At 36.3% G+C, this 13,767-nt stretch overlaps 1 protein-coding gene across 1 annotated transcript in view; it reads left to right on the forward strand.

Moving 5' to 3' along the window:
* The first annotated feature begins 1,942 nt into the window (after positions 1-1,942).
* THEMIS (thymocyte selection associated) overlaps positions 1,943-13,767 on the forward strand; it is a 245,784-nt gene continuing 233,959 nt past the window's right edge. Inside the window, exon 1 of the mRNA XM_012002311.1 lies at positions 1,943-2,146. The gene's annotated coding sequence lies outside the window, so the exon portion shown is untranslated. The remainder of the gene's footprint in view (positions 2,147-13,767) is intronic.

Raw genomic sequence — 13,767 nt, forward strand, 5'->3', positions numbered from 1 at the left:
TATCTACTTCTTACCTCTATAAATTTGCCTATTCTGGACACATTTTAAAATATTCCTCCTACTTAACTATAATTGTATATCTTTTGACCAACCCCATCCCTGCTGCCTTTTAGCCACCCATACCTCTGGGAAGCATCTTCTACCCTCTAATTCTGAGAGCAACTTTTCTAGATTCCACATATGAATGAGATCATGCAGTATTTGTTTTTCTGTGCCTGCTTTATTTATCTTAGCACAATATTCTGACTTGGAGAGTTTAAATGACTTGCTGAAGCTCTGCCTAGTGAGGTGCAGAGCTGGGACTATATGGCTTCATCGTCTAGGACTCTACCTACTACAACATATCATGTTGTAAAACAAGCAGACAGGAGGGATAATGGAATTGGTGAGCTTTCGTGCAGCTACTCATCAACCTTATTTAGTACCTATTTATTTGGAGCAATTTACCATCTAGTAAAACATGGAAGGAGTTAGATTTGCATAGCTGATTTTATATAGTTGCCCCCCAAGGTGGAGAGTAAAGGAAAGTAGAAATTGCTCAACACTACAGTCCAAAGGTTTGGATTTCAGTTTCAGCTCTATTACAAGCTAGTTAAGTGAACGTGGGTGAGCTACTTAGGCTCTTTGATGACACACAGAGAAAACAGAAAAGAAAGATGGAGACAGCATACTTCAAGTTCCAGAAGGCTTTCAATTTGTGGTTCCAGTTTTTACCTGATCCACAACAGCATACTTGCCTTTAACCTATTCTGAACTCTCTCTTTTTTTTAAATTGTCTGATAATCTTTTTTAAAATTATTATTATACTTTAAGTTCTAGGGTACATATGCATAATATGCAGGTTTGTTACATATGTATACTTGTGCCATGTTGGTGTGCTGCACTCATCAACTCGTCAGCACCCATCAACTCGTCATTTACATCAGGTATAACTCCTAATGCAATCCCTCCCCCCTCCCCATAATAGGCCGCTGTGTGTGATGTTCACCTTCCCGAGTCCAAGTGATCTCATTGTTCAGTTCCCACCTATGAGTGAGAACATGCGGTGTTTGGTTTACTGTTCTTGCGACAGTTTGCTAAGAATGATGGTTTCCAGCTGCGTCCATATCCCTACAAAGGACACAAACTCATCCTTTTTTATGGCTGCATAGTGTTCCATGGTGTATATGTGCCACATTTTCTTAATCCAGTCTGTCACTGATGGACATTTGGGTTGATTCCAAGTCTTTGCTATTGTGAATAGTGCCACAATAAACATACGTGTGCATGTGTCTTTATAGCAGCATGATTTATAATCCTTTTGGAATATACCCAGTAATGGGATGACTGGGTCATATGGTACTTCTAGTTCTAGATCCTTGAGGAATCGCCATACTGTTTTCCATAATGGTTGAACTAGTTTACAATCCCACCAACAGTGTAAAAGTGTTCCTATTTCTCCACATCCTCTCCAGCACCTGTTGTTTCCTGACTTTTTAATGATTGCCATTCTAACTGGTGTGAGATGGTATCTCATTGTGGTTTTGATTTGCATTTCTCTGATGGCCAGTGATGATGAGCATTTTTTCATGTGTCTGTTGGCTGTATGAATGTCTTCTTTTGAGAAATGTCTGTTCATATCCTTTGCCCACTTTTTGATGGGGTTGTTTGTTTTTTTCTTGTAAATTTGTTTGAGTTCTTTGTAGGTTCTGGACATAAGCCCTTTGTCTGATGAGTAGATTGCCAAAATTTTCTCCCATTCTGTACGTTGCCTGTTCACTCTGATGATAGTTTCTTTTGCTGTGCAGAAGCCCTTTGTAATAATTTTAAACTTTAGGTTAATCTAACTGGAATTGGTTGCTGTTATTTGCAGCTAGCACAGCAGGAAATACTGAATCTGGTACAATATGGGTTTAACCACATCAAAATTTAGAAGCTCCACCCACTTTGTAGACACAACAGGTTCACAAATAAAGTGTTCTGCAGACTCAAGGTTTATACTTACATTTACGAGATTTATATTTACGTCAGTCTCTTTGGCTGGTGGGTGGGGGTGAGAGGCTCTTCCTGGATTCCTTATTTTCTACAGGAGAGGAGAAAAACACCTGGGATGCTCCAATGCTCTTACACAGATAATGATCATTAACTTCAGCCTCTCTGATCAAAGGTACAGCTCTTTGTGGGATAATACCTCTTGCATAAGATTTTATGGGCCACGGTTATCACTAATTATGTATATACTCTCAGGGTTTTCTTGCTTTAAATGGTCAGTTATAAAGACCTAGTCTAGAAGAAAATTTCTCTGAAAAATATTAGTTACCAGCAGGGTCAAGTTGATAATCCTTAAATTATCTTTCTTTAGGATTAGAATGCTAATTGCAGACATGCGTTATACCTGGGTTTGTTTATTTTTAATGTTGCAAGTCTGTGCCTTGGAGCCTTCAGTGTTTAGTTATTAACGGGCCACTCTCTATGCTGGGATTAGGACCTATCCAAGAATATACCTAAAGAAAAATGGCTTCCAAATTTACTTTAATTGTACATGATTCTCAAAAATCAATACTTATCCTTGCAATGAGGACTTTCACTAGTGTATTGATTAGGGGTCTCTCAAGTAAGAGTGAAATAAGCTGACACATGCAAATGTAAGTAGTAGAAAGGAGAAATGTATTAGAAACCTATTATAATATCTCATGGAATCCAAGGAAATGCTGAACCACTAGACTCTTAGAATGAGGAAGTCAGGGAAAGTAGCAGCTTCCTCAGAAGCAGGAATTTGTGGCTAGTTTTATCTTTAATGACACAATTGATGATTTCCAGTATATCTTTTAGTTCAAATTCTAAATTCCTGGGAAAGAGAATGTGATTGGCCCAGCTTGTTTCAGGTGTTGGTCTCTATTCAACTAACCATGGTCTTGAAAGTGATCAGATGATATAAATGTGGCTGAAAGGGACATCCCTGCTGATTACTCCAAGAGAAGGAGAATTCTCATAGACTAGGAGCTGGGCAGATAGATTAAAAGTACCTAAAACAAAGGTCATAAAGAGGAACTTTGACACAGGGAAGCACTTCTCACTGCTGATTTTGGGGTTAATGTGAAAGACTAGGTTCAGTACTCACACATTCCAGATTCTACTGCCCTGGTTCCTGTCCTGTTTTCAGCATCCTATCAATTCTGTATATCTTATTCTTCCAATAAATTCCCCATATTTCTTTAATTATTGTTGGTTTATGTTGCTTGCAACCAAAGGATCCTAACTGATATAGAAGTTGGTAGTAGAAGCACTTATTGCCTGCCTACAGACCCAAAATGTAACTGGGGGACTGACTCCATTCTGCTCTCTTTGACTTCCACCTACAACTCAGATAGTGTTGAAGACCAACCCATTTTATAATCTTTCTCTTATAGTTTGTGAGACTTGGGAAGACCTTAGCAACTGAAAATCCAGTACTTTGTCAAGGTTAGTTTTCTGTGGAAATACAACTCTTAAAAACTTTTTTGGTTTGTTTTTCTCCATTCTCTTTTTCTAGACCCTATATACTGAATTTTAACATCAATGCTTTTGCAGAAGCAAACTCTTTGATTCTAGTCCTTGTCTTGAGGTTTCTGATGCTTCTCAGTGGACGTGAGCCTAAGTGTACTGTCCATTAATATAATAGTTTCTATTAGGTTGGTGCAAAAGTAATTGCGGTTTTGCCATTACTGTTAATGTGTTTTAAAAACCACAATAACTTTTGAACCAGCCTAATAGCTTGTCCTATGACTCAAAGCAATAAGAAATAATTCCCCGGTAGTACATTATTTGAGGTCCTTGGCTGCGAGCAACGGAAACCGACTCTGGCTTAAGCAAAAGGAAATTTATTTTATGGATATTAGAGAGTTCACTGGCTCTGCCAGAATGTGGAAGTATGAAATTTAGAATCTAACAGCACAGCAAGCAGTAATTCACTATTTTGTCTGATCATTGTCAGCCACTGAAATGAATAAATTCTATCCATTTCATTTTTCTTACTCTCTTTGTCTTACTGTACTCAATATTTAAGTTTCCCACAGAGAGGATACAGTTCTAGCTTTGATCACACCCCTCTTAAGCCAGGCGGAAGGACCTCTGTATCAACCACGGCAGTGAACAGAGGTTGAGATAGGAAGGTACCATTAATCGTCTTCACCTTATCCCAGGCAGAATTCCAGTTGCCTCTCTGCCATGACAGGAGGAACCACAAACAGAAATTGGGGTTTGATGGAGGACAGTGGTGGGGACTGGGTAGGCAGTGATTTTTTATTGTAATATAACCATAATTGTTTTCAATATAAGTATTTTATTATAAATATATATGTGTATATATGCATATATATACATATCTACATAATTATTTCTAACTCATTCTCTAGGTTTAATTTTTATAGAGGTATTTAATTATAATATAAAAAAATTAAATTTTTTCTAACTCTCTAGATTTCATAACATAAAATCATATTTTTAGTTAAACAAATATAGGGCTAATTGTATAACTTTGGGTAGACTTGCATTACCCAAAAAATAGAAAGTTCTGACATCTAGTTTTAAGGGGAAAAACCAAATTTGCTCATTCTTTTTTCTTTTATTATTACTTTTGAGATGGTGTGTTGCTCTGTCACCCAGGCTGGAGTGCAGTGGCACAATCTCAGCTCACTGCAACCTCTGCCTCCTAGGTTCAAACAATTCTCCTGCCTCAGCCTCCTGAGTAGCTAGGATTACAGGCATGTGCCACCACACCTAGCTAATTTTTGTAATTTTAGTAGAGATGTGGTTTCACCATGTTGGGCGACTGGTCTTGAACTCCTGACCTCTGGTGATCCACCCACCTTGGCCTCCCAAAGTGCTGGGATTACAGGCATGAGTCACTGCACCCAGCTGCTCATTCTGTTTTCTCGTGTGCTTCTACCTGAGAAGTTTCTTTTCTGGCACAATTGCTATAAAGGTTTATGTGTAGCTCCAGTCTCTCTCTCTCTCTCTCTCTCTCTCTCTCTCTCTCCCCCCTCTCTTTCTCTCTGACCCTCTCTCTCCCCACCCCTAACTCCCTCCTGCCCCAAGCAGAGTATAGAGCCCATCATCTTTATTTGCCCTGCCTTTACCTAGTAAGCATGACCAAATCAGGGCCCAATAGCAATACGCCCGAAAAAGGCCTGTGAAGTCTGTGAATGTTCCTAAGTGTAGAATCTGGAACTTCATCTCTTTCTGCTGTCCATACCAAGCCACAAACTTAGGGGATAGTGGTTGGAAACTCCAATTTTAGCCCATGATTACACATATGGTCTTTAGCCCATGATTACATGTATGTCCTTTAGCGTAGTTGTACCCAAACAAACAAACAACAACAAAATGATACTATACTGTAATCGTTTTGCTTTTATGTCTGTTTTCAATTTTGTTTTTTTCCAAAGGGGAAGTATGATAAACCTCCTTCCACACCCCAGTAAAAGCTTCAAAAGTGTTTTCTGTGGTTCTTTTAAAAGTAAATTTACTAAAAATAGGACAAAAATGGGTCATCAATGAAGAACAGTTACAATGGGACCTCAGTCTGTATAAGATTAAAATTATATAAACTTGATTCTAAAAAAGGTTCAATATCAATAATTAGCAGCTTTTCAGATTCACTAGTAATACGTAAAATCAGGTCAAAGTGTGTTTCTATTCAATTACTCTTCTGATAACCATAGCATGTACACATAAAATATTTTACTTGGCACTTTATCTGTAATATTACTTTGTTTCAAACAAAAGAGAACTTTATGAAGATTATATAGTTACCTCCTGGCTCTACTGTAGAAAAGTATGTAACTTTACTATAAAGTGGGAACAAAGGAGGCAAATGGCATTTACATACATTTGAAAGTTCCTTTCATTCCTTATATTAATGTTTTGGTCAACAATGGACTACATATGTGATGGTAGTCCCTTAAGATTATAATACCATGTTTATACTGTGCTTTTTTCTATGTTTTGATATATCTAGACACACAAATACCACTGTGTTACAGTTGCCTACAGCATTCAGACAGTAACGCACTATACAGGTTTGTAGCCTAGGAGCAATAGGCTGTACCTGATGGCCTAGGTGTGTAGTAAAAGTACACACCTAAGTTTGTGTAAGCACACTCTGTGATTCACACAACAATGAAATTACCTGAGGCTGCATTTCTCAGAACATATCTCTTCGTTAAGTGACACATGACTATGTTTCATAATGAATTCATCCCTTAGGAATTTACAAAGTGGCAAGAAAAAAAAATCTATATTTTTCTTAGTATCTTCATAGACATGCCTTTCCAGGAGAGCTATACAGGTTGAGCATTTCTGATCTGGAAATCCAAAAATCCAAAATGCTCCAAAATCTGAAACTTTTTGAGCATCAACATGATAAAACAGTGGAAAATTACACGTCTAGCCTCATGCTGCAGTCAAAACTCAGTCAAAACTTTGTTTCATGCACAAAATTATTAAAAATATTGTATAAAATTACATTCAGGTTATATGTGTAAGGTGTCTATAAAACACAAATAAACTTTGTTTTTAAACTTGGACCCCATCCCCAAGATATTTTATTATGTATATGGAAATATTCCCAAATCTGAAAAGAATCTGAAACACTTTTTGTCCCAAGCATATCAGATAAATTTTCAACCTGTATAAGACTTGGCCTCCACCATTTTATGCGCTGTTTGCTAAGGAGTTTAGGAGCAATATTTTCTTCCAATTAAGTTCTAGCAAACACACAGTCCTTGATCATCATTACCAATCAATACTGGTATTCTGAAATAGAGTACTTGTGATTGAATTCTAATGCATGAACTATAAAATGTTACACAGGAGAAAAATATTCAGCTTATTTATGAGGTCGATATTTACTTCAAATACAGATTAAATAATGCTGTGGTGATTAAAAGCCTGAATTTACAGTTTACTTCAACAGAGAAATCTCTCAGTGAGACAAACACTCTAGCACTGGCCTGTGTCCAGGTCTGGTCATGATTCTGTTCTGTCATCTTGGGGAGGAGAAGGTAAGAATGTAGGTAGAATTTAACCTGGTTTGGTTTCACATTATTCAATTAAATACAACAAATATGTGAAGGCCATTCATTTGTTGTTGTTGTTTTTTTTTGTTGTTGTTGTTGTTGTTTAAAAAAAAAACAAAAAAACCCCCACATTTGTTAGCATAGTGCTGGTGAAGGTATTTGGAGCTATTGAGTGCATCCAACCGAAGTAGACCCAAATCTCCTTCACCTAAATGTAGAATTCAGGAACTGAGGATAAAGCGTGCAAATGGACACATAATAAACATTCAGCAAATGGAAACTCTGAAAAAGAAGAGAGAATTTTGAAAATAAAGATTAGAAAAGGCTTCATGTAGGTAAAGGAACTAGAACTTAAACGATGAGTATAAGAGACTTTTTTTTTCCATCCAGTATCTATTTCCCCTTTTATGAGGAATTACTTGATGCGCCGCTCTGTGTCTAAGCATTTCATGTCCAATGTCATAATGGTCCTGTGACCTAATCTGGCCAGCAGAGCGTTACATTCACTTGGCCACGGATGTCATTCAGGCATGGAAAAATATCCTAGTCAGACCCCTGAGAAAAGTAATTAATAACAATCTTTTCTCACTGCATTAGGGATACAGATCTGGAAGAGCAAGTCATCCACTTTGCTTAGACAAGAAGATTCATGATAGAAGCATTGGAATTCAGGCTAAGATCTGGAGGTTTTAACTTCAACATTAAAGCAGTTGGACTTTGTAAGGCAAAACAAACAGCATTTGGCCTACAGGCACTATTATAAAATACAAACAGGTATATAAAATCTGTCATATTTACAGGAAGATTATAGATTTTCCTCTTATATTTGCTTAACACCTTAAAACTTTTTTCAGTTGTGTATTATGTGTATTAATAATTTAAGTTAGGCCATAGAAGTAGGTCATATTCCAGATTAAGAGGTTTGAGAATTCTCAAAGACAGGTTTGGGTTTCTGGTGGCACTTCTCAGACCAATTCTGGATACAAGGCATCCCTGGGTCTAAGATAATATGGAAGCTTGGAAATAACAAGGTAACTTACACAGCTCTTCAATTATCTCAGCCTATGTATGTGACTCAGAACTTGAGTAAGATGCAGATTGACTTCCAAAAGTTCCTCCCAAAGTTAACTCAGTCTATTCCCAGGAATGAACAATGACAGCTTGGAGGTTAGAAGCAAGATAGAGTTGGTGAAATCTCTTTCACTGTCTCAGTTACAATTTTGCAATGGCAATTTCAGCCTCATCTGAAACAAGACAAGTTCCCTCCACTTATGAGCCTGTAAAATCTAAAGCAATTTAGTTACTTCCTAGAAACAATGGGAGTAGAAACATAGGGTAAATACACCTATTTTAAATGGGAGAAATTGGCCAAAACAAAGGGGTTATAGACCTCATGCAAGTCTGAATGGGCTGACGCAAGAGGTGGGTTCCTATAGCCTTGGGTAGCTCTGCCCCTTGGCTTTGCAGGGTACTGCCCATCTTCTGGCTGCTTTCACCAGCTACCATTGAGTGTCTGTGGCTTTTCCAGGTGTGTGGTGCAAGCTATCGGTGGATCTACCATTCTGGGGTCTGAAGGACGATGGCCCCCTTCTTATAATTCCACTAGGCAGTGCCCCAGTGGGAACTCTGTGTGGGGGCTCCGACCCCACATTTGCCTTCTACATTGCCCTAGCAAAGGTTCTCCATAAGGCTTCTGCCTCCACGGTTAACTTCTGCCTGAACATCCAGGCATTTCCATACATCCTTTGAAATGTAGGCAGAGGTTCCCAAACTCCACAACTGGAGTGGAAGGATAGAAATAAGCAAAGGAGGAAGGCTAGAATGAACCATGAAGTATTGGATAAGAGTAGGCAATATCAGTGTGAACTTATGTTTACATTTTTATACAAATACAGATGAAGACATGTAGAAATATTTTATATGTGTATACAGTGATCAAAGCTGAAACAATTTGAGCACAAAATAAGTTTTAAAAGTTGTGTTAGATTATAACTTAAAGTATAAAATATATATCCATGAACCCATGCTGATATAAATAAAATCATGATTAAATAAATACATAAATGAAGGAGAAGACAGAAAAATCTCCTGTAAAATTCTCCAAATTATTTATGTAGATATTCCTCCCTCAAGGAGCTACAGTGTAAGTTCCTACCCTTTAAGTGTAGGCTACACTTAATGACTTGCTTTCATGGAGAACAGTGTGAAAAGAGGGGAAAGGTAAAAATACTGTGGAGAAACTTGGTAAACACTAACTTAGTCGGATAACGTTAACATTATCAGTAATAAATTACGTTGAGAGTCTATAACTTTGATATGACAGAATGAGAACTGTAATTTACCTCTGTGGTCTTCCTCCCCAAACCCATAACCCAAGGTGAACCATGAGAAAAACATCAGACAAACTGAAATTGAGGCACATTCTACAAAATGCCTGACCAGCATCCCTCAAATTGTGAAGGTCATCAGAAACAAGGAATGTTTGAGAAACTGCCACAGCTCCCAAGAGCCTAGGGAGACATAATGGCCAAAGGCAATGGGATATACTGAATGGGATCCTAAAAAGGAAAAATGACATTAGCAAAAAACTAATAAAATTTTAGTGAAGTATGAAGTTTAGCTAATAATAATATCTCAATATTGGCTTCTATGTTGTGACAAATGCATCATCATAATCTAAAGTGTTAAAACAAAGGCGACAGTTGTTTGTATGGGTATACAGGAAATCTCTGTACTATCTCTACAACATTTTTATGATTCTATAACCTATTCTCAAATTAAATAATTATCTTAAAAAATTATGGTTGCTGTATTTTATAAACTCCATTTCAAATGTACAGTCATCTAATTATCTTCCCTAAGGCATGGTGATAGTAGAAACAGATTCTCTAATTCCTTGCTCTATTCAGACAGCTTTATTCTGGAAATAACATTGTGGGAATGGATAAAAATATTCAATTACTTTTGAATATGTGCTATCAGAAAACAATACTTACGTAATAAGATTGTAACTGTTTATAGCAAGAATTTTCTTCCCTAATAACAAATTCTTGAGGATAAATATGTAATTCCTAAGAATGAAATAAATACATCTTCTAAGACAATGAGCTTACAAAATGATGAGGCTTATTGCAAGGCTCTCAGAGTTTAATTGGAAAACAGAGACACTGAGAAGGTAGTCAGAACTATGACTATAATTCTTTATAAAAAAATCATTATCTATAACAAGCCTTTTACTTAATTTAGTCTTAGCTAGTTTATATATTTAAAAAAGGAAATTAGATGCACTAGAAAGTAATGAAAGCTAAAGCTATTATTTTTCTATAAAGTGAATCTATAAATCTCTTCTGTTGTTACCTTTCCAATACCTTTGAGATTTTTTTTTTTTTTTTTTTTTACTGAGAGTTTCTCAAGATATTAAATTTTGTGGGTAAGTGTAATAGTCCCTGCTCAGATTTTTCTGTTACTGGATCTATGACTTTTCCAACTTTGAAAATTATCTTAGGCAAATTGTGTATCTTTATCTTAGTTTGTAAAAGAGGAGCACTTTTGAGAAACAAAATGTCCTCAACCATGTATTGCTGACCTATCAAGTGAACAAAGTAGATTCTTCAGGTTTTTAAAACACCTTGGAAATAAGAATCCTGACCAACCTGCATCCATCACCATTCTCCCTTGTGTGTGTAGTTGTTGTTTAATGTTTGTGTGTTTGTTTTTGTTGTCATCTCTGTAACTTTTCCCCATAATCCATTTGACTGGGACAGTTAAATATGCCATTAATATTACAAAGCTTTGATTACCTAGTGCATTAGTCTGTTCTCATGCCACTATAAGGATACCCAAGACTGGGTAATTTATAAAGGAAAGAGGTTTAATTGACTCACAGTTCTGCAGGACTGAGGAAGCCTTGGGAAACTTACAATTATGGTGGAAGGCAAAGCAAACATGTCTGTCTTCACATGGCAGCAGGAAGGAGAATGTGTGCCAAGTGAAGGGGGAAGCCCCTTATAAAACCATCAGATCTCGTGAGAACTCACTCACTATCACGAGAACAGCATGATGAAACTGCCCCCATGATTCAACTGTCTCTACCTGGTCCCACCTTTGATATGTGGGTATTATTACAGTTCAAGGTGAGATTTAGGTGGGGACACAGAATCAAACCATATCACCTAGTAACTTCCCTGACTCAGTCTAGTGGCACCAGGTGAAAAAAAGTTATTTATAACTCACAGTTTCATGTATACATTTGTCAGGTTAAGCAAATGGTCTGTTGCCCAATAAACTAAATGATTAAAGAAATACATATCCTAAGTTGAATTTACTAAACTAGATAATTTGTATTTAATGCATATTTTAATATTTTATTTTTATAATATATACTTAATATATTATTTAATTTTTAGATCTGAAATCTAAAAGGAAAACTTGATTTTTTTGTAAACATTTGGCAACTTATCAGTGCTTAATTTATAATAGATAACTATTTTAAATGTTTTAAACTCTATTTTTAATAATGCAGGACTGAATTGTTTCTGTGAGGTTCTAAAATGTTATCACATCAAAACGCAAATGACATCTTTAAGTTTCTCTCGGTTATAAGAGATAACAAATGTGCAAAAAAAAAAAAAGAGAGAAAAGAGCTGTTAAAGTGGGCATACCCTTTCTACAGGCATATTGCAGTTAAGTTTTTCACAAATGCTGTATAAAAGTCAGAGGAAAATGTTAGAGTTACATCACAGGACCTCCACCATTTAAAGAGAAAAACTAGAAAATCTCTTATGAATATAAAGGATTCATTTTTTATTTCATGGTTCTGAGGAAAGGTTGAGTCCTACAGCAAGGGAAAATGTCAGGGCAGAATTCATACGGTAACACCAACATTCACATTGCACTTTGCAAGATATTTTGACCTGTGCTCCTGTTCCGTGGCACCAAGCAATAGGTAGAACCTAGTGTAAAAAATACACAGATCCACTCATTTGAGTAAAGTCTCCTCATGGTGAGCAGGCTCATCTACCTGACTGCTTTTTACCCTTTAAGATTCATCTAAGGAACACTCTTCCTGGGGAGACTGCTTCCTAATTCTTGAAGTTCCTGAACAGTATACATTGGATTGTGATTCTTAACTTGTGGGCATGGTCGGCTAAAATGTTATGTCTCTAAGGGCTTATTTATATTCTCAGGGCCTTGTATAATGACAAGTGTAGAGGAAGAGTTCAGTGGTTTACTGAAAGAACAATTAAACATTAATTTAGACAAAAGGATGATCAGAAAAATAAACTGACATGAGAAGAAACATGAATCCTATATTGAGTTTCATTCAAAAGGAAACTAAAAGTGCTGGGAGGCAGGAGCTTCTTTGAAAACCAGGTGGTGATGAATGAACACGCTCATAGGCTGTTGCAGTTTGACAAAACAAACTGTTGTGTTATTGTAGGATTTTATTTTTTTCAAGGTTATGAAAATCATTCATATTCATTCTTATAAATTAAGAATGAAACCCTGTCTTTACTAAAAATATAAAAAAATTAGCTGGATGTGGCACCAGAGCAAGATTCCATGTCAAAAAAAAAAAAAAAGAAGAATGTACAGATGGTTGGAGACAGAAGAGAATAGTGATCAAGGTATTTCAAATGGAAGCCATTTATGGCATTGGGAACATTGATGGTGGGTGTACTATGATTTCGTTAATCACACACCCTTTCCTTCTCTTTGGGGTAATTAGCTCACTTATTTTCTTTGAGATATTTCCTCTTCCAACTCTTTTTGTGATTTAGCTGAGATAACTGCCTAATAAAATCCAAAGTAGAGCCTATGAACCTGAAATTATGGCAAATTAGTGTATTTCATTTTCTAGTCATGATGATTGGCTGAGACATATACCTGTGAGCCAAGTTGGATCAATCAGAGCTTATCCTGGGACTTTTCCCAGTATGACTAGGAGAAAGTAGTCTCTTCCATTGCACTTGAATTTATGAGATACAAATCTTGAGCTGCCAGGTGTCACACAACAGCAGGATCTCCCCAAAATGTTGCTCATGCAAAAACAAAGCCGAGCCTAATGCCCTAATGATATTGTATGTTTGCCCAGAACAAGTTTATTCTGTAGGTAGAAATGCTGTAAACCTTTCAATGATGAACCAATAAATGGCACATTTTGGTTAATCCAAAATCACAGGAATGATTCCTATAAGCCTATTTTTTTCTTCTTTAGAAATAAACAATGAAAAGAAAGTTTCAGAGAATGAGTGATTTAGATACCCGTTAGAATAACCTCTAATGTTTCTTCTTCTTTCTTTTTCCTTTTTTTTTTCTGATACTATTTACTTGGAGATAAGGGTTTATTCTTTACTCAGAGAAATACTACATTACACTCAGATATTATAATACAGTTTTAAGCCTCTACTGTTGAAGTTTATTTCTCTGCTTGTGATTTTTTTTTTTTTTTTTTTTTGACATTCAGCCAGTTCTGCTTACTTTTTAGGAAAGCAGCTATAGATAATTTAGCAAAGGAATTGGTATCTTATGTAAAGTTTGCTTTGAGCAATACTTTCAACAATACTTCTCTTGGGATAGAAATCATTGGCACTAATGATGCTAACCATAACTTAATCATCATTTGATAGTCAAGTCCATGTCTATTCTTTAGCAGAAATTTTAAGAAGGTGCATTAAGTTGTAGCAAGCCTGGTGTGAGGACAAGATTTTTTTTTCAATAGGAACTTCCC

Source organism: Mandrillus leucophaeus, unplaced genomic scaffold (assembly GCF_000951045.1).
Source record: "Mandrillus leucophaeus isolate KB7577 unplaced genomic scaffold, Mleu.le_1.0 Scaffold682, whole genome shotgun sequence".
Taxonomy (NCBI): Eukaryota; Metazoa; Chordata; class Mammalia; order Primates; family Cercopithecidae; genus Mandrillus; species Mandrillus leucophaeus.